Source organism: Parasteatoda tepidariorum, chromosome 2 (assembly GCF_982258835.1).
Source record: "Parasteatoda tepidariorum strain Cologne lab strain chromosome 2, Ptep-v5.0, whole genome shotgun sequence".
In the NCBI taxonomy this organism is placed as follows: domain Eukaryota; kingdom Metazoa; phylum Arthropoda; class Arachnida; order Araneae; family Theridiidae; genus Parasteatoda; species Parasteatoda tepidariorum.
This window is the reverse complement of record NC_141756.1, coordinates 132,195,777-132,218,975: the sequence shown is the minus strand read 5'-3', so window position 1 is coordinate 132,218,975 and position 23,199 is coordinate 132,195,777. Positions and strand designations below refer to the sequence as shown.

The 23,199-nt window shown below is 30.0% G+C and overlaps 1 protein-coding gene across 9 annotated transcripts in view; it reads left to right on the top strand.

The window, feature by feature from the left end:
- Window positions 1-23,199, top strand: part of LOC107443911 (plexin-B) — a 251,761-nt gene that overhangs the window by 26,385 nt on the left and 202,177 nt on the right. For 3 of the 9 annotated variants that reach the window (XM_071182958.2, XM_043047550.3, XM_043047548.3), the window contains exon 1: window positions 11,147-11,418. The exons of 1 other annotated variant lie outside the window; for it this stretch is intronic. The gene's annotated coding sequence lies outside the window, so the exon portion shown is untranslated. Of the gene's footprint in view, window positions 1-11,146; window positions 11,419-23,199 lie in introns of those variants that run through there. 5 more of the 9 variants (XM_043047552.3, XM_043047551.3, XM_071182957.2 and 2 more) reach the window with 4 other exon arrangements.

Genomic DNA, 23,199 nt, shown 5'->3' with positions numbered 1-23,199 from the left:
TGAAAATACACGAAAAAGTAAACATTTAATAGATTGTCTTACAAATCCTGAACAGTATGATAATTGAAGAAACCACGAAAACCTCCCACGGTTAGCCCCCCGGCGATAAGTGACTCCAACCCCTGATCCGTCTACCGCTGAGAATATTTCACGTCAGCACTGCGGTCGATGCAAGCCGGGTGCGTAATTCATATCAACCAGCCATCTCTGGGATTCGAACCCGATTGACCTTATTGGAAGACGAATGCTATATCGCCTGGGCCATGAGAAAATAAATATTGAAATAATTTGATACTTGCACTTCAGTAAGAAGAAAACCACATATATGTGACGTCAGAGCCAGCTGATCGCTTGTAAGAACGTTGAGCTAAATTTCTCCACATGAATTAAAATGTTAAATACAGGGTCACTCATTAGATTTGTTTAAATATAATTCTTTCTAGTCATTTACTTGCTCAGATTTGTTTATTGTAACCGAGATATATTTTTGTTTTATGGTAACTTCGATGTATATATATTAGTTTGTTTACATTATACATGGCCGGTCTTTGTGTTGTGTTTGAAATATAAAGTGAAAGAATTGAGATCTTTGTGAAAGAATGTGTCACTAGAGAATTGACGGCTTACTCGAAATGGAATGGAAAGAACAGTTGCAAACAAATGGCACGTTTCAACAACCCGTTAGGATCGAAATATCCACACTCGCAGACATCCCATTGCAATCAAAATGATGAAATTAATTGCAAATATTAAATATAATGTGAAATGAACTCGAATGAATTCATAAATTTTAAGACCGAGTAAAATAATTTAAACCTTCCGGAGATGAATATGCGCAGGGAATCGAAGTTGAAAGCAAGTGTTTCGGAGAATATGGGATGCATCTTCGGCGATTGACAAACATTTTTAATCGCCCTGAGTTTCGTGGTGATATAGCCCAATAAAACAAAACCTTTTAGACAGCGAAAATTAAAGAAATAACGTTATGTTAATAGCCGTATAGTAACGTAGTTGTTGTTACAACAAATATCTATTTTTTTCTTCTTCACTTCAATAAGTGCCTAGGGAGCAGCGATGGCTCAGGGATAAGAGAGTTCGCCTTTCAATAAGGTGAACCAGGTTCAAATCTCAGGGATGGCTGGTTCCGGCTCCGAATTCCACATCCGGCTTCCACCGACCACAATGTTGACGCAAACGGATAGAAGACGGATCATGCGTTAGTCCTTTTTCAGGCAGGCTAATTGTGAGAAGTTTTCGTGGTTTCCTTCTCCATGTAGCGTAAATGCGGGATAGTTCCATCAAAAAGTCCTCCACGATGGCAAAATTTCTCCCCATGATTCATCCAGGAGTTCCCTTGTCTTCTGGATTGGGTTCAAAATGACAAGGCAACGTCGTTGAACGTGAGTAACCGTAAACCCATAAAATTGGGTCGGCTGTTCGACGACGGTTATAAAAAAGATAAATAAAAAAACCTTGTGAGGTTAAAATTAATATGATGGCTAAGTTTTATGGCTGTACTAAATTTCACTCATCAGTGAAGGTCCATTTATCCTTCTTACATCCTCCAAAAAGAAAATTGCCATAAATAATTGAATTTCTCCAGTTCAAATAAGCCTGTAATTGGAAATGAATCCAATATCCGATTCACATCGTGACGTCATTTTCTCCATCATTCTCTCTCTCTCTCTCAACATCTGCCGTTCAATATGGAAAAATAGAATCTTTTTTTTGTGAAATTAATATTTCCTCCAGGCTGACCCCTGACCCTCGGCTCACCTGCCCTGAATTATTGCATACGTCACTGCGTTTAATAACTAATGCTGTTCGAAGTACTGACGAATAGAAGAAATATAATGAAGAAAAAAAAAGTTTATTTTTTTTAATATTTTATTTTAGATATCATGCTCTTTTAGTGGCAACAGTCTTTCGGTGGAATGAACAAGTCTAATGCAGATTTCTTCATCCAGTCACGAATTGAGGAGGGGAGGGGGGGTGGAACAGACAAGACGATCCGTTTAACTTTCTACGCTATGCGAACTCACTTTTTTTTTTTTCATTCTTCATTCTTTAAAGAAGGAAGAGGGAGTACTAGGGTTCTATTAATTTGTAGGTGAGCAATAAGGATGTCCATAGATAAGATGTTCCCTCAATTTGTTCTTATGACTTTTGTGATACTAATTTGAGTGAATACTGACGTTGTCAGGAGTGACCATTTGAGTTTTAATTCAATGGAGCGCATGCACAGAGGGCCAGCATTCAAGGTTTCGTGTCCAAAATTAGTATTTCGATAAAATTTGTTTCAAAATTTAGGGGATTTTATGTGCAGGTAAATTGAATTCATAGTTGAAATTTTGAAATACACTAAAAACACCCAAAAAACAAAATGACGGCTGAAATAGGGCGAGCAAAAAGGGGAAAAAAAAATAATTTAGTACGTTTAAATAATTAAATATAACAATGAAAATATTTTAATTTTCGTAATTTTATGTTACAAATGAAAAGCAAATTATATTTCCAAAGTAATATTACAAAATAACGCTATTTAATTATAAAATAACGCGAAAACATGAAGAAAAAAAAAAACATTATTTTTGTTTCTCGGTATATTTAGTCCACCTTTGCAATACGGGTAAAATGGAGCAGGTTTTTTCGAAAGAAGAAACACCAAAGAAGACAACAAAAAAAAGTTTAGATAATTTCCTCTTGGAACTTTTTGGAACTAAGTTTCGAAAGTCATTCAAGCATTGTAAAATGTCAAATGATAAGATATAAACTATAAGTTTGTCAAGAGTATTAACTAATCCAACACATTGAAAAATTGTACTATAATTTCAGACTAATTACTCTGATAAAAATTTAACAGTAAGGTGAAATTTTTATATATATTTCTGAAATAAAAATTTAAAAGTTACTTTTAAAGAAAATTTAACATATTTTTCATTACATTGTACTCTCGTCGGTCCCAAAAGTAAATTATGATGTTTGGAATGATTATGAATACTTAATGTGGGCTATATTAAAACTGCCTACTCATATTTTAGTTGAAAATTTCATTTTTGACTTTTGGCCAAAGATCATGGTCATCTGGCCCACAGTGGTATATAGTGAAAATAATATTATATGGCAATAATATGACGATATTCCATATGAAAATGGGGGAAAATAAATGTATATAATGCGTTGACTGAAATAAATTTGATTGAATGGCACTGAAAAACAAACTAAGCTTTTTTGATCTATAAATAAGCGTTATATATTGCATGATGATGCGATATTAGATGTGATGTTGATGTGTTGCGATGTGTAACTGAAACGTGCTTGTGTGTTGTCGTTATTGATATCTATAATTATCCAATACCTGACCCCGTTATCGTCAACATAACATATCAGAAAGATAATATCGCGAATATTATACGTCACGATAATTATTAAATACGATATTGTTGTGAATGTTGATAAATTTTGTCTGGGTATAAAGATAATATTGACCAGTAAAAGATAATACAAAATTAGTTTATTTTAAAAAATATCGTGATATTGTTAGGTATCGATATTTTTTCGACTTTGCAACTCGATATTAAAACTCGTATTTATTTCACAGGGAGAAATGTTCACTTTCAAGGACTGATATTCGTTTTGGTGACTACTCGGAAAAGTCGCCTACACATGATTCATATGACTTATAAGTTATATAGTTATATAAGTTATTGAGTTAGTCCTAGAGTAGGGACTAATACACGGCATATCTGCCTTTATATCTATGCCCTAGAGTGAAGAGCCTCCCTGAAATGCTCTATTCTTGTTTCCATAGCAGCAGCTGGCCTCGGACTTTGTGGCGGGGGGATTTCTTATCATAGACTAACTGTAAAGCAGCAGTCGTAACAGCCGTACCACAAAGTTAAGGCTCACCATCATTGTTTTTGTTTTTCGTCTTAAAGAAGTCAATATTTTACAAAGCAAAATAGGCGATTATTGTCGTTTCATTTACGGTATGTAAGTATATAACAGTATGTATGTATATAAGTTAAAAACATAGAGAAAATAATGGAAAAAATTAAAGATTAATGAAGAGAAAAAGGAAAAAGAGTATTTAAATAAAGTAAAAAAATAATTTTTTCTTCTTTTCTTTTCATTAATTCGTTCCCATGTCTTCTTTGTTTTTGACTTTTTTTTTTATGAGTTCTATATAATTGCAGCTTATGCGTAGTAAATAAAACTTATTGATGTTCCTAATTTTCTTCGTTTTTTTTAATCCTTTATGTCTTTATTTTGATATATATATATATATATATATATATATATATATATATATATATATATATATATATATATATATATATGTGTATATGTGTAATAATTTTCTCTAACAATTGATAAATTATAAACATAAAAAAATTTTTTAAAAAATGGAATAAAAATGAGAAAAAATTCCCGAAACAAGCGCTTGAAATTCCAATAACTTTCAAAACAAATTGAAATTTCAAGAAAAAAAAAACTCACATTAAGTTCATAAAGATAAATGCCTCGTTCAGCATATCAAATATCAACTCCGTACTTGCATTTCAGCGGATTGCAGATCGATCCACACGTTGTTTTATACTACAAATTTCAAAAGTCGATTAATAATGATATAATTATCGAATGCTTTCGTAATTTTAAAACTTCCTAGTATGATAGTTTTTAATATAGTTTTTCCGAGAGAGCTGTTTACTTTTAGTACCCTACCATATATATATATATATATATATATATATTCTCTTCTTTTTCCTGAAACGATATGAGACAGCCCCTTTTTTAAGAGAGCAGTTGAGTGCAGAGAAGAAGGTGGGGAGGGGGTACAATAATCATTACATTGAGTCGTGCTTCTGAAAAAGAAATTACCCCTCCCTTCCCACAGAGACAGATGTCTACAAATGTTTTCAAACTACTCATTTCTTTATTGCTCTCACTACAAGGAAAAAAGGAAGGTAAAATACTAGTTGTAAACAGGGATGAGATAATCATGCATGACCCAAGGAGTGCACGAGAGAGGTATTTAGAGGCAGTTGGTATTTTTATTCGAATTAAGGACGAGAAATATATTTTTTAAAAATAAATAAATGAAATTAAAAAAATTTAAGCTTTCTCTTTATGACTGCACTTGTAATTAATTAATGATAAGGATTATTTAACCGCTAGCCTTACCAGTTTTTTAAAAAAAATGCACAAAAAAAAAAAATAAATAAATTTTTTTTTATTAAATACAGGGAACTAAAACAAGATATAATACATAACTTTTATGTTGAAATATTAAATTTTTTTTATGTGTATAAAACGTTTCATTCACCATCTGTTTACTATCCCGAGTTATCTCGGGCAAATGAAGAAAGTTAAATTTCAATCTTTGTGTTGTTGTTTCCAATGCGACTTGCCTGGGGCAAGCCTGCTTGGTGAAACCGAGCAAATTTAAGGCCGAGTGTGCTTTTCTTGTTTTGCAGTGGCGCCATCTATGGCTAAGAATTCGACTTCTGCCACACCATACGTCACACCCGTTTATAGGGTGAACCCACTCATACATCCATTCATTCATCAACAGATCATCATTTTGACGAGAACGATCGATCTCCAGTACCCCCAGAGGTGTGTCAATCTTTGTTTATGTTCACATCTTTATTATTTGAAAAATCATCTGCATTGCTTTCAATTTTGTACGCGTACGTCTTTTCTATGTAAATTCAGCATCACACAAAACGCGTGAACAGTCCCACAATCCAACAGAAAAACTCTCAAACAAAACTTGGCAAACGTCCAATCACAGATTTTTTTTTATATTTATTTATTTATTATTTTTTTTTTTTTGTTTCCTGCCGAGTAAAAATGTGATAAAACAAAACGTACTGGCAAATTCTGCTACGCACGAGTTTTCTCGGGATAATAAATATTTGCAATATATATGCATACCCGAGTTAACTCGGGATAGTCAGGGAAGCTAACAATATGTCGGATATTTAAAATCCAATTAGATATATTACTGTGAATGACCGAAATCGGTTTTTGTTGACTTTGGGAAGAATCACAAAAAAATCTGAATGGTAATGAAATGTTTATTTTCATAAAAATATATATATATATATACAAAACTCTAAATGAATACTTAATAAATAATTAACTAATCAACACTAGCTAAATTATTACGTAAGGCATTCCTAACAAAATTTTTTTAAAACAATGCAGTAGTGGTGTTAAAAATAGTGATTGACGTAGTACATAATAATAAACGGCACTATTTTCCACAAAAAACACGGATGATTTTGTTTTGTTGTAAGAAAATTTTGTTAAAATCATAATTGCAACGACATAAAAATTATCGTCTGCGCTTGAAAAAAAAAATTTAACTTAAGAAATGTCGATTGTGGGACACAATAAAAAATTAATAAATGAGAAGTAATTCTAGTCGTTGACAAGATTAGTAACAAATGAAGTAAGGAACGGATTTAATCGCTATATAATGAGTTTTTCTTTCTTTTTTTTTAAATTTTTATATAAATGTTAAGATTTATATCCGACAACATATAATCACTCACTTTAGCTACTTTTCATTGACTTCTAAGTTTGACTACTTGCATGCGAGCTTATAAAATAAAGAAATAAATGTCTTGCGATGGAAATAAAAATTTTTAAAAACAATCATTAAATGAGCACTATTTAAAGCAAAAAAAAAAAAAAAAAGCTGGGAGAAATCACAGAAAAGTGCTTACATTTGTTAAACTCCATAGTTTCATTTCAGCAGGATATATAGATCGACCCAACTGAGTAATTTTTTCCCTATCAGTTTAATAGTTAATAATTATTTAACTAATTGCTGAATTTTTAAATTTGTTTTATTTCACTGTATTCCCTATACTTTTTTCTAAATACTTCCGTAATTCAAAGATTCTAAGACTTATAGATTTTGTGAAACGCAAAATGAGACGTAAAGAAAAAAAAAAAAATGTTAAAAAAGCACCTAAAATTGCAATAACTTTAAAAAGACTTGAACTTTTAAAAAAAAAATGGCAACTTTGTGTTTATTAATAAATATGGCCCATTCAAAATACCGAATTTCAACTCTGTAATTTCATTCTTGTGAACTGTAGAGTGGCCCGTATGGTATTTTTTCCTACAAGTCAAGCAATTAATAATTCTCGAGAAATTTAACAATTGTAATTTATTTTTTATTCCATTGCACATTTTTCTACACACCTTAGTACTTTAAAGTTTTTTTTTTCTCAAGCAAGCGATAATGTGAAGTTTAAACATTGTATTAATTTTTATTTAAGCAATCACTCGCAATGACGGGCTTGAAAAAAAAATTCTTTTACCTCATTATTCTAAATAGTAAATAATAATTTTTAAAATGTACGTCATACATTTTTGCCCATAAATACAAGGACACTCTTGCTTTATTTATAAAATAACATAGGGTTTGCTTTTGGAGTTTGCTCCAAATTTTTTAACTTTGGAGAAGTTTATTGTTTGATGGTTAACTGTTGTTAATTGCTCAACGGTTGTTTTTCCTATTGATTTATATATAATTTCTACATGATTCAATATTTTAAATATTTATTTCAGATAATTTAAACTGCAATAAAAGAGTTAACATTTTACAGAAAAAAAATATGCAGTTCACGATATTTAAAAATTAGGGAACATTCCTCTGGAATGTGGTTTGATTGTTCTACTTCAAATGTACCATTCAAATTCTGAACTTCTAAATGTGTACGGTTATATAAATTTTTCATTCCATGAAAAAGTTACAAAAAAAAATATTGTCGGTTAATTGTTGGAAAATATTTTGTATTAAAATAAAAAAAGTTTGTTGTCGAAACATTTAATTGTACACAAAATGCTTAATTATAACAAAAAGAGAAGTAAAAATATCTCTACACTACTTATAAGATGGAAACAGGTTATAATTTTCAGTTTGTTACCAAACGACACAGTAAGAACAATTAGGAGGCTCCGATTTGGGAAACTGACCCATTAATATTCAACTTTAAGTAGATTTAAATTTATTTTTATTGAAAAAAATCTTTTCGTTTGCACAATGATTTTAAAAATGTTGTGTGAAACTGTGTAAGAAGAAATTGTTAGTGACGTAGTGTGGGTATCTCGATCTTGATGGGTTGTTGAAACGTGACATTTGTTTATGTTAACAACTGTTCTTTACATTTTATTTCGAGTAAGCCAAGCCTGTCAATTCTCTTAAATGATACATTCTATATTCTTACACAAGGATTCTTTCGCGAATTATTAAAAACCCGATTATTAAAAAGTATGGAATTTAAGTGGTTTGTCAATTCGAAATCTTTCTGCGCATGAATATGCAAAAAGAAAGAAAAGTAAAAGGATATTTACAATAATAAAATAAGGAGTTTGTCTGCGTGTGTCTCTTTTATAACTCCAGAAATATTTTTTCATTTATACTGAAATACGGCCAGCGGTTACAGGGAATAAATTCAGCCCTCGGTTCTAAAAAGTGTTCAAAATTTTCAATTAGTTCGTTTGGTTGAGCTATACGAAAAATGAAACTAATCATTTTCTTAGAACTCGCCATGATGATGAAGATATGAACGAGATAGCAGACAATTTTCTTTCTTCAAAATACATCTGTGATGCTTGTTGGCTTATAGCTCTAATTTGAAGGGGAAAAAAAGGATTTTTTTCACGTTCTTTAATATTGAACTATTTTTTATTATGTTAGATAAACTCAATGTGATCAACATGGACATGACAACATTGCTGGATTACGGCACCAAATTAGTATTCTTAAAGTTAATTGAAACCACTCATTTATGTTACTTTTATTCATGCTTTTAAAAAGTAGATCTATGAAACTAAATAGTTTAAAATCAACGCTAATTGAAATAATAAAAGTGAAAATAATTATATTTTATTGTTTGAATCAGTGGCGTATGCAAGGGAGGGGTTTAGGGGTTTAAACACCACCCTTGAGCTCAGACAAAATGGCAAAACTAAACATTTTAGTAGAAATTATGCGAGCTATTATTTTTTAAGACTATATATTTTTATGTGCCTTATGCCTACTTTTTTTTCTCATGGTATTTCTCAGAATACAGAAAAAACATTTACTATAATAGGGTTGTACTTTTGAAACCAAAATCACGTGATATATATATATATATATATATATATATATATATATATATATATATATATATATATATATATATATATATATATTTGCTGTTCTTGGATCTTTAGGATGTCAAAAGGCAAGAATTTAACAATTTTTAATTACTTTGAGAAAAAATCACGATCTGAACTTAGTGAGGTGACAGTATCTAGTACCAATGTTAGTTTTTCTGTTGAACAGGAATGTGATAATTCCGTTGAAGAAAACGTTTCTAGCATAACAAAATCTGATGAATGTGAAAGTGGCCCTCAAAGTGTTACTTCCCACCCATATGATATTGGACTTTTTTCAGAAGATATTACATTATGTTCTTAAACTTAAAAAATCAAATCAAAATTTAACTAAACAATGTTGTTTAAATAAAAAGTCAAAATTGTCTAGCTGTCTAAATTAGGGAAATAATAGTGGTTTATTACAGACTCGAATTTCTTGAATTTCTTTTAGTAGTTTCAGAAAATTATGAACACCCCCCTTGAAAAAATTCTACGTACGCCACTGTTTGAAATGCAAAATGAATGGAATAGTAGGCGAAGCGAAAAATACGGCCATATTTTTATTGACTCCTATGATGAGACATTTTATGATGGGAGTTGAACACATCTGAAAAAGCAAAAGTGAGTCGCATCGACAGTCATTAAATACAGTAAGCATTCACAATCTACAGTAAGCATTCACAATCTGCAAAGGCTTAATAACTGTTTTCAATCTATTGAATTAAAACTATGTCAACATTTCAATATTACAACGCTTTGAATCACATTAACAAGTTTGAAAAAACTGTATTAATATCAAGTGTCATCCACTACAAGTTTAAAAAATTTATTTGAAATTGAATATATGTGAATAAAAGATATTTTATGAACGATTGAGAATTCGAACAAGATATACATAGGGAGAGTGTGAACTCATAGTAGGAATTGAAAGAAAAAAAGGCACGTGGTGTATCAGACAATTATAAAAGTATACAATTGGATGACGTGGACTACGCGTTCTACCACGTCATGTTCTTTATTGAATTCATCTGACACAGTGAATATAAAATAATTAAATATTTATATGTGCGCAATAAACTATTTTTTTTTGTTCAAATAGAGCTATAAGTTAGAAATCATCACTGATGTTATTTTTAAAATAAGTGAAAGACTGAATCGCTTATAGTAAAATTCAAAACAATGACTAACGCTTAACCCATCAGAAAATTCCATTTTGTTTTTCGCTCATCCCTATTCAATGAATGAATGAATATTTGAAAAAAAACTGTATTAACATCATTCACTCCAAGTTCCAAAAAAAAAAAAATTTATTTGAACTTAAGTGGATGAATAAAAAGCATTTATGAACGACTGAAAATTCGAACAATATATATATATAAGGAGAACTAATAGTAGGAATTGAATAAAACAAAATTGGGACGCTTTTTATTTCTTCTGTACATAAAAATAGCGATAATTCTATTATTTTTGACTAATTGAGTTATTAATTATAAGGTGTTTTTTCTTGAAATAAAATACTTAAAGAACATTCTACGGACTCCTACTCGCGGTTAAAGTTTTCAGTAGATCAAATGAAGAGTAGAATTTATCGATTCTTCTCTGAGAGTACTCGTTTTGTTTTACACTCGCAACTGTCTTTCCATTTTATCAAATAGCAAACATAGATGAAGAAAATGAATTGAAAAACCAATTCCCTGATTCGTAATTACATTTATAAAAACGAAACATTTTTAAAAAAAAAAAAAACATAATTACAGTGATTTTCCTATCGTAAATGAAAGATTATATATATATAAAGCAGGGGGTGAAAAAACTATTAAAATGTGCTATTTCATAAAAGGCTTCATAATCCTATGTCGATTGATAAATATGAAAAGATAACATCCGTTTGAAACAGATTAAATAATGAACAAAAATAATTCTTTTTTTGGAAACTCCCCGAATCAATCCGAGCATCTCTTCTTCTCTTCGGCGTCTCATCGCTCTCTTCCCCTACATCCCCAGTGGACCCATCCCCCTCTCACTGCGCATGCGCTACGGAGGGTGTGAGAAAGGGTCAGAAAATCCAGTTTGCGAGGAACGCTGTCTTCAGTTGTTCATGCGGAGCTCTTGCCTGTCTAAACTCCGATAAATAATTTCTCCATAAAATTTTTCCTCTTGTGGATTATTATCGTTCGGACAACCCCCCCTTGTGTCTCAAGACCAACACAACTAGGATTATTATTACTCCCTTCGAAATGTTCGAAAAGGGTGAGTAAGGCTGCTTGCATTCTTTTCTTCTTTGCAGAATGGAATATTTGTTTACTCTTTTTCTCCTTTCCAACCCCTTTCTCATTTCACCCAACATATCAAGTATATTTTCAATCGTGTATTATTGGTGCGGACTCAACTCGATTCGAAAAGTAAATATTGAAGACGTTCGCAAAACCCACCTGTTTCCAATGAGTGTAAACGGAAAAGGATTAAATTTTTTCAATTCCTCGAATGATAGAGCTGTTTTGTGTTCACTTTTTCAAAACCTCTCAAAATAATGAGTTCAAATGAAAGCGCTGCCGATGTCGGCTTTTCCGAGAAATGTGTTTCTAGCCCTGTCCGGATAAAAACTCTTTAAAATAATACAATAAACTTTCGCTACTACGATATCCAATACAACAGTAACTCCCTTTATTGCGATCCTGTTTCGTGCTCCCGACGTACTTGCATATGAATGAATGTCATTCTCCTCTCACTATTACGATATTCTCTGAAGCAATCAACCCCTGTAAAACTACTTTTTTCCTCCAAATTTCAACCTTATTTTCTTCATTTATTATTGGTTTTCAAATAATGTAAAAAATCTTTTTTTTATCATCTTTTGCGATTTTTTTCCATCTTTTCTGACCCGAAAAGACTCTCAGCTGACCACCCCAAGAGCTTCCATTCTTAGAATGTCTCCTCCCTGTCACAAATGAGCACCTGAAAGAGAATTTTTATTTGTAGAGGGTGGATGGAGCCCCATTTACAAGCGAAAATCATTTTCTTGCTTTGGACTCATTTGCATACTTTGTGGGTTGACTTTGACAGTCAAAAAAATGAATAAACAAACAAAAATATCAGATTATTTTCAATAAAAATGGTTTTGAGGTGCGTTCACGATCTTATTTTCTGAATTTATATCAGTTGTTTTTAATAGTTAACACTCTGCAAATTGATCTTTTGCATAACATATAAATACATTTATAGTTAATACATACATAAAATTTAAAAAAAAAAAAGTCTTATTGTGTCCCCAAAGTATGTAGGCCCTCGATATAACCCTCTACAACACTCTATTTATTGGGTTCCCAAAATAGTGTAGCGAGGTTGTACTGGAGTTCGAAATAATATTTCCTCAGAATAATTAGTTCGAATTATGGAATTTTTTTTACCACTCCTTAGAAATATTTTTCTTGCCCCCTGCGAATAAAAATATTTAAAAGTGTTAACGCAACATGACGAACTTTTATATAAAATTTACAGTGATCGTAGCGTCTTATAAAAAAAAAAAAAATTGCAAAGCGGTATTGGATTTAACATTAAAACTAATAAAATGTTTACATGTGGCTTCCATTTATTTTAAAAAGAAGAGACTTTCTGGTTCTGAAAATAATCTTTTAAATAGTTAACGAATCCTGCTAGTCAAAATATCTCGATGCAATATGTTTTACTATTATTCTATCTTTAATAGGCTACCATTGAGTTGAGACTTAGTTTGTATGCATCCTTGTTATGCATTGCATAATGTTCTTAGAAAAGTCTTAACGTAGATATGGAACAGTGTTTACTCATAGAATGTTTTCATTCTGTTCTTGTTATTGTGTGTGGTTATCGCACGAAGTACTTTGTGAACGAATTTGAATAGAATGAAACTAGTACGTCAAAGGTATTTTTATTTTTTAGTGTGAGATTTCAATTTTTAAACTTTTTTTTTTATCAACTCAGGTAAAAGCGCGAAAAACTACTCATTGTTAAATAATATCAGTTGTTGTTTTTTTTTAATATCAATCAAAAACAAATTTATTACCTAAAACTACTCATAAAATACATCGATATTAAGAAAAAATTGCAATAAGAATTTAACTGACTGAAAATTTGAAAAAATAATAATTATTTAACCAAATTTTTCTAATTAATGTTTTTTAAAGTTATAATTTTGTTTGTTTAGGCAATTCTATGCTTAAACAGATTATTTAGTTCACTGAAATTAATAAAAATACACATAATTGATCGAGATAAAACTGTACATATTTGTTAAGGAAAATAAGGATAACATATTTTCGAAACCAAAACAAATTATTATATTTGGTAATTTAAGACTATAAAATTTTGCTTAAGACTAATGTAAATAATACAATTTTTTTTATTTTTTTAAATAAAATTAAAAGTAAAATTTATTTGCTTTCTTTAACTGCATTAAATTTTATCGGTTTTAAATTTGAACTATTTATTGTCGAAATGAGCTATATATTGAACTATTAGCTGTCGTTAAACAATTGTTTGATACATTTTTAATTTCTTCCGTTTGGACTAGTTTCTTCCAGTTTTTCTCCCCTTTATTTTCTTTTAGAGTCTTGGTAGAAATAATTATTTTTTTTCCAGCTAGAATTCCCAACCCTAATCTTCGATATAAATTAAAACCTTAAAATACTTTTTTAGGAAAAATAAAAATCAAAAATAATTTTTTCTTCAAAACAAGATAAGTTTTTAAAAGAAATTACTTCCAGCATTTGAAATAATAATAATAAAAAAAAATATTTAAAATTAAGATTTTTACAACATGCTTTGAATACGAAATTTTAGTGTAATAAATTTTAGTCGATATATTAAAAAGAGGAAGAAGAAAAACTTCTTTTTTAGTCAATTTCTTATTGCTATGTCGTCAGTAGGCGTTTATTTGAAGTTAGAATTTTTTTTTGATTTTTTGTTTTGATGACTTAATTGATAGTAAGTAATTGAGGAAAACTACTCTACAACATAATCTCAACATCTTTTTTCCATCACGCATTTCTTTTTTTTTTTCCCTGCACTAAGTACTATTTAAGCGACTTTCCAAAAATAATTACTAAATTCGCAGTTAAACAGTATTTTTCCAAATGAAAAAAATGGTTACTAATTTAGGTGCCTTACACTCGAGGAAAAGCTATAATGGTGAAACATATATACCATCTTGTTATAAAGAACTACCTGGGCTTAGAATAGGACAAATACTTCAACTAAAAAGTTATTAAACTTTTCTTTAAAAAGTCGCATGTTCCCAAGATTTTTTTCCCTAGATAAAATCTATCAAAATCCTAGAAATGCTATATAAAATCTATCAAAATACTGGATATACTAGAAATCCTAGATAAAATCTTATCAAAATCCTAGATATCCTAGACAAAATCTATCAAAATCCTAGATATTCTAGATAAAATCTATCAAAATTATTAATTCTCAATTTTTACAAATTTTTATGACCTCAGCTAATACAGCGATAGTGTAATTTTTTAAATATCAAAAAATTAGAGGGAAGACGCTTTTTATTTGAATAAAAAAAATAAAAAATACTATGATCTTTATTCTTGTTGGATGTTTTGCCGCCATTTTCAGCATGAGTGGTAGAGAATTCTGGATAAAGATGGGCTAAACTTGACCCAACATTCATGTTAACTAAGTATTGTAAACACACGGCTATTATAAAGATAACAAACACTGTATGATACGAAAAAACATTATTTATGTGACGACAAAGTTTTCAGAAAGCATAACCCTTAAAAATATATAGAAATTAAATTATGAATATTATAGGATTGTATTGATTTAATTTAGTTCATTTAAATAACTAATGCAGGTTTAAATCAGATTGATTTTCTAAATAAAATTACTAATTAAATAAATGTTTTTTTTTCTCTTCAAAATCATTGATTTAATTGAATAGATCGAAATTTTTCAGTTTTTGTTTCATTGGAGTGAAATGTTTATAATTGTGTTATAATGGTGTTTTTTGCGTTTATTCTATTAAACTTCAGTTACTAACTGTTATATTTGAGAAAGCATCCAAAAGATTTCATCTTTAATAAATGACAAAGATTTATCTTATATTCATAGCTAAAACTTTCATTTCGGAAAATGAAAAGGCTTTGTGTATAAAGAAAAGTTCAGATTTTATTTTAAATTTAATTTTAATTAAAACTTATTTAAAATAATAATAATAATTTATGATAAAATGTATTTTTAATGATATTATAGATATTATAGTATGGATAAAACATGTTTTTTTAACATTAATGCAACGTATAAAACCAGTTGTTTTAAAAATATTCTATTAATAAAAAAGATATTCTTAAACAAGGAGTTACTTTGTATCCTTTCGTTAAATTATTCTTTCTCACGTGGTAAAGTTACTCCTTTACTTTTTTTGGAAAATAGATTTAATTAAAGAAAAAAATAGCAAACATCATTTCAATTGAATCAAATCAAAACTAAATATAATTATCCAAACTAAGATAGTAAGTAGACAAATAGCAGACTAAATATCAAAACTAAAAAATTTTTCATGAAGCAAATGTTCCATAATTAAAAAATAAAATTGCTATAAAATTGATTAGGTTGTCTGGTTTAAGTATTTTTAATTTTTCTCTTTCCTGTTAACTAAATTTCGTATGTATTTGTGATTCTTTATCATTAGTTAGTAAAAAAAATAGTATGTATTCGCTGTTGTGCATGATAAATAAATTATTGTTAATAATATTCTTTTTAAAAAAATATTATTAATTACTAATATGCTATTAAACATAAAATAAATATAAAATATTTTTAATAGAAGCATTATTAAAATTAAAAATGCTGATTTAAATCTATTAAATCTAAGTAAATTAAATCAGCAATTAAAAGTAAATTAAATCAGTAACCCTGAATTGTTGTTTACTAAATAAATTTATGTAATTTTTAATATATCATTTGTAATGGCGCAAACTCACAATTAAATACAATTCTAATCATTACTTAGTAAAAAAATAGTATGCAATCGTTGTTGTGCATGATAAAATAAATTATTGTTTATAATAATATTTGAAAAAAAAATATTATTAATATGCTATAAAACATAAAATAAATATAAAATATTTTTAATAGAAACATTATTAAAATTAAAAATGTCGATTTAAATCAATTAAATCTAACTTTTTAAGAGAAAAGTAAATTAAATCAGCAATCCTGAATTGTAGTACATCATATAAATTCATGTAATTTTTAATATATTATTTGTAACAGTGCAAACCCATAATTAAATACAACGGTCGATAGATTACATACAATTTTTAGATTAAACACAAAAAATCGTTACATTTTTATAATCTATGTTAATTGCTTTTACGTTATATTTGTAAAAATACGGCGTAAATTTATGATCCGTTATTTTAGCACGACATAAAAATATGCAGGGGTTATTTTAGGAAGTATTTGGGTCCTTTACAGTGCCCCCCCCCCAAATTATCTTATCATAAAAACTGACCCTTCATAATATTTATCATTTTAAAAATGAGCAGTTCATAATAATTTTTATTCATTTTGAAAAATATCCTGAACAAAATTTTTCTTGTAACTCAGAAATGATGATTTCTTTTTATTTATTATTTCTTTTAGTATTACAACAACTTAAAGGCCATGATTTGTTTTGTCTTTCACGAAAGCGCGATTTTATTTTTATAAAAATGGGGCCGTCGTATCTACCTCATTGGCATATTCAAAAAATTATGAGTAAAGTTTTGCAGTAATACGCAATCACAGTGATTTCTGGTGAATACGAATTCAGCACCCGGCTTGCACCAAGCACAGTGCGGACGTAAAATATCCTCAGTGGTTGGCGCATCATGGGTTAGAGTCCCCTTACCGCCAGGCTAACCCTGTGAGGTTATCGTGGTTTTCCTCTCCATGTAGCGCGAATGCGGATTAGTTCCACCAAGGAGTTACTCCCAATACTTGATCCAAGAGTTCCCTTGTCTTCTGGATTGGGTTTAAAATGACAAGGTTACGGAGTTGAACATAAATAGTCGTAAACCCAAAAAATTGGATCGGCTGTTCAACGACTGTTATAAAATAAAATAAAATTTATTTTTAAAATTTCAGCTCTCAACCAATGAAAAACATATTTCGCAACAAGTCTCAAATGAGGCGACCGGACTGTGTAGAGGTCTGGGAGCTGGCCTCACCACAGAAAGGGTTCGAATTCCAGAAGTGGCATGGATGTTCTCTGTCCTTACTGTGGGATTAACCCACTGACAGGGGGGTGTCCCTGAAAGAGCGGGCACAGACGACCTGACTGACGAGTTTCAATCTTGTGTTCTTTGAAAAGAGTCTCAAATGCGGGGTTTTAATTTATGTGAAGTTGATCTAAAGCTTCTTCCAAACTTAAAAAATTCTACTTATAATATGTGAATTATTGAAAATTAGAAAAACCATTTGTGTAAAGAGATTTTTTTAATGAGAAAAAAAGTCTTTGGATTCTTTCTATCAAGATCTTGTTTTTGCGAGTAAAAAGGAGTTTTAAAATTTATTAATTAATTAATGACGTCTCGGACAAGAATTTTGTGAATAGCCCGTTTTTCAGACATAATAATTTGTTAAAAGGCTCTTGAATAGACCTAAATTTCTCCTGTTTTTTATTTTTATTATCGTGCATCGTAAAGCTATTAGTGGGTCAGAGATAGGGCAATTTGAGTGATTACCATTTTTTATTCTTTTTAATTGCGGTGAAGAATGACTATTTTATAAATAGCTGCGAATGGTGATTGACAATTTTAATTCATTGTGCTTTATATCCGTCAGCCTAACATTTTACTCAATGTTTCATTTTATTTTCTGTTTCATAACCAGTGTTGAACGGTCGACTTATATTTTTTATTTCATAACCGTCATTGAACAGCCTACACAAATTTTGAGTTGACGGTTACTAATGTTCAGAAGAGGAGAACCCAGAAGAAGAGAACATGGTAAATACTATTAACCCAATGTTTATTTATTTACAGATATCGTGGTTTATTATTTATAACTTAATGGAATATATATTATTTATATCAATTATTAATAATTATAAAATAATTAACGTGTAGATATATATATATATATTAGAAAGTAACAAACCATTGGTCAAATGATATGACGGAGTTGAAACAATAAAAATACATTTTATCAGCTGAGCTTTTTACCTGATTGTTTAACTGGATAAATATAATTTGAATAAATAGAAGAAAAAAATTAAGGCATGAACGTATTTTTAAAATTTTGCATAATTTTAATGTTTAACTATTAAATGTTTAACGGAAGTTATATTAAGGGGTTTTAACTTTTTCATGCAATGGCGGGGGTAACACAATTCTACCCTTGCAATTCGAAGAAACCCCACGTTTGAATTCGAGAGAAGGGCAACGATTTTCCATAGAATTTCAGAAAACTGATAAAATCAATTTTTTTTTTCGTTCTTTGCTATAGGCCGGAATATCCTGGCTAGTAGGGCACTGGGCCCATGTCCAAAAAGTCCTGGGTTCGATCCCCGCCTGCCGAAGACTCCCCGTGTAGTAAATGATGACTGATGCACGTTAAATCTGACGGGTCACAAAGTTCTCCATGTTCCTACAACAAATCAATACCTCTGGGTTACTGATCCAGGGGTTGTCTTGTCTTCTGGATCGGGTTCAAAATGACAAGTCTACGGAGTTGAACATTAGTAGTCCTAAACACAAAAATTGGATCGGCTGTTCAACGATGGTTATAAAATAAAATAAAAATATGTGTAGCTCATAATACGAAGATGCCAAATATATAATTAAATAGTTCAATTTTGAATTTTTTGTTGCTGGCGTTGATTTCTCTTTTGCATGGTAAAATGAATGGTTGGTTCGAAAACCACTAAATTTTGTCTTATATTCGAAATAAACAATTATTAGTTCTCTTCTGGACCGACCTCAAAGAATTTTATGCTGCCTCAGTTTTTTTTCGATTTTTGGTGATGTTTCTTGGTTTGTGTTTATTGTCACTAAATAGCATATTTCATCAAAATTGTGAACATTTCACGTTCTTTGTTTTATTCTTTACTATAAAAATGAGTGCGGACTAGAGACACCTTTTATTTACTAGTCCTGTAGATCAGTGATTAAATTTTCTTATTTTCCACATTCGTAGAAATATACTTTTGCATTTTTTTTTCTTGTAAAAAAAAGAAAAAAATGCTTTTAAGTGTGAGTCGCAACTTCATCAAGAAACATATTTCAGTGGTCTGTCCAGACATTTTGTGAAAGGTCCGGTTTTTGTAAAATTGTGAAAAAATGACTCGTAATTAGTGAATATAAAATAAACGTTAAGTCAAATTCTTTCAACCAGGGTCCTGCTTTTGTGAATGTGGGCAAATAGGGTCCTGTTATTGCAGAAAACTTTTTTTAAGGAGTTTTTAAATTGTAAATAGATACAAAATTATATTCAACACCGTAAAATTATAATTAAAAAAAATAAATTTTGAAAAATAAACAGCAATTGCTGCTACTAAGATGCAATATACAGATATTTGGTATTTAGCCCATACAGAATATTCATTTCGGCCGAATAAATTAAGAAGCGTCTGCCTAAGACATAACTTAGTCCGTTTACGTGTCTTTCCCCCCCTCCTCCTTTCTGGTAAGGGTTTATTCGATTTACAAAACAATAATGAAGATAAACAAATTTGTGAAGGGTCCGATTAAAAGATGAATTATTTTGTGAAGGGTCCGTTTTTAAGTTAAAATATTTTGTGAAGGGTCCGTTTTTATGAAAAGATATTTTGTGAAGGTCCCGTTAACGGACCCAAATTTCTTCTAAATTGACCCCTGTATTTGTTGGTAGATTTCACAAAGTTACGTTAGCCCTCGTACGTAAGATTTTGAGTAGTCTTAGTGCGCATGCGTCTATTCTAGCATGAGCCAAAATATCAAACTTACGTAAGTGAAAACAAGAAATTTCGCAAAAGTCCCGTTAAGTTAAAAGCGCTTACCTAGTGGAATATCGTTTTAACTTAGACTACAAAATCAAAACAAACATTTACAATGGACGTCGGCGATCTCTCCGTTCAACCATTTGTTGTAATATCAGACGATTCGTTTCTAAATTTCATCGATATCACATCATTTAACGTCTATAAACAGCGTGCTTTCAGCTTTGTCTTTCTAGCGTTAACAGACCCTGACTAAGGCAGGGGCATATGGGGCAGTTGCTCCGGGCCCCCACATCTGAGGGGGGCCCTAAATCGATTAGAAGATTTATTTTACGTTTCTTTCTTTAATGAACTTTTTTTAAACAAAATATCAGTACAGTGTAAAATCCATCAGTTAAAACTTCTTCATTAATCTATCGTATGAACATAATCTATATTTCGTAAATCTATGGATTTCTAGGGCGGAATTGAGCAACTTTTCTCAATGACGATGGACAAATTAGGCCAATCAAAAGCCTATATTTTTTTGCGTATCGCGAAGTGCGATAGGTTTACAAAAATACGTGCTTCTGGTTGGCCAAACTGAGCCCTCGTCACAGCGAACATTTAGCTGAATTCCCGCCCTTATGTCAGCAAGGATATGAATTTTTCGCAGTTAAGATGACAAAGTAAACAATCAGAAAACTGCATTCATGATGGGCATAGAATTGTCAGAAAATCGATAAAATGGACAGAACAATATGTCGTTTGATTATTGGGGGACTTAATAGCTAAATAGTTCTTGTTATCCATAATGAGGTGAAAAAATTAAAATACCTCCATAAAATTCGGTTCTTCATTACTGAAGTAGTGAAGCAGAGGCCCAATTAGGCTAAGTCGGGCCCTGGGGGGGGGGCGGGCGTTAATTACGCCAACATAACGTAAAGATACGTCATTAACGCTACCATTACGCAATTGCTTCAAATCTTACGTACTGTACGGAAAATAACGTATAAGTGCGGAATCATCCTAATAATAGTCATTTCTATTTTTAATTTAATCTTGCAGGAGAAATAGATATCATCAGATAAACTTTTACATTTTATGTGTGGAATATTGTCTGTAAAATGCGAACAAAAATAATATATATTTTTTTTTTCGTGTTTGATCTACGGTAATTTTTATTAGCGACTAAATGTTCTTAATTTCTACTTATTCGAATTATAAATTAAACGAATTTTAAATTAAATAACTACTAATTCTCGATATTTCCAGAATTTAAAAAATATATATATATATTTATAAAAGTATAAATACAAAACAAAACGCGAAGAAGAAAGCATATTGCTGTATTACTAATTCCTTATCATTCAATATTTTGTTGTCTTTAAGTCTGCCTTGGATGGGAATGTTTCTTTTTTTACACAAACAAATTTTTGTTTTCCTGTTTCAACACTCGAATAATCATTGACTTGTTTTCTTCAAAAAAAAAATTGTTTTTTAGGAAACACAGTCTTTAACTCAAAGTTAGATGTGCGGCTGATAGTCACTTTAAAATCAAATACAACAGTTAGAGAACAATTAGTGAAATATTTATTATTGGCTGACGACCTTCCATTAAATGAAAGATCTTTCAAATATATTCTTGGCTGATGGTTGTCCACTTTTTGGAAATTATCTATGAATAATATACTAATTATTCGTAAAATGAGATCTCTATGCTATCGATTCACTTTTATTAATTCATTTAAAAAAATTAAGTTCGTTTTTAATAAATGTGTTTTTGGAAAACTATTTATACTAAGGTGTCATGGAAAATATCGTAGAAAAAATGAAATTAATGTTGCTAAGCTTATTAAGACGGATTTGTAAAAGTGTGGTCATTGTTCTCATTCAGTTTAAATGATTAATATTTTAAATAAATGCCTTTTTTTTTCTATTTTGAAGTAAAAAGACGTCGAATTTTTTTTTAAAGAGACGCGCAAAAAATTTATTTTTGAATAATTTAAACTAAAAAAATGCACTGAAAATGCACAATATTTACCATTGAGTTCCATTATATTTGCATTCGTTTGCCGTATGAACTATATTTACGTATAGAAGAATACAGTGGATGATTTATCGTTACTGAATTTACATTCTTTTTAAGCCCCGTGGCAACATTGCACGTTGCCACGACATGGCTACATTGTCGCAGAACGTTATAGAGTTCTTGCAAAAAAAAAAAAAAAATTTTTTTTTAGTTTTCTTTTCTACAGAAATTTATACGTAATATTTGAACCATACATTTAAATAATCACTTTTTTGCTCACTCAATTTTAAGAAGATCGTATCGTAAATCAGTGCAATGTTTCGATTGTATTTTCGGCAGTTATTGATATTGATTTTCACGTGGTTTTTAAATATCTCGATATATTTCAGACAACAAGGAAAATTTGAATCGTGCATTTGAGTATTTAATTTTTAAGGCAATAATTCTATCGATTTTGTTTTGCAGTTATTTCTATTGATTTATTCATAATTTTTAAAATCCGATATTTTTTATACGATATTATTTATTACAACAACCTAATTTCGGAACGAAACAATCATTTGAGTAAGCTCTTTTTGAGAAGTCCTATTCGCGTGATTTCGTCGTCCATCTTTTTTTTTTCGGCGATTGCTTCTTTCTTTCTTTTTCCTTTCTTTCCTTTCAGACGCGGATACGTACCTAGGTTAGTAAAACCCGTATAATCCGCATCTGGCCACACTGCGGATTTCGCTATTTTTAATTAGTTTTGTGTTGTGATGATTATTTAGAAAATGCGAAGAAGGAAATAATACGTGCGTTTTTCTTGCCATCAAAGTGCGAGAATATCACCCATAATATTAGAATAAAAAATTATCACATATTCAATTAAAAAAAAAATTTTTTTATTTATTTATTTTTTTGTAAACAGAGCGCTTTTGTTATTTGAAATTAGTAGCATATATAATGGCAATGCAAATCACAGTTGTTTCCGAAATGACGTAAGGGCAATTCCATATGTGACGGAATGACATTTTGACTTGCATGATGACAATTAATTGAAGTTTCTATGCATCTAATTTCAAAT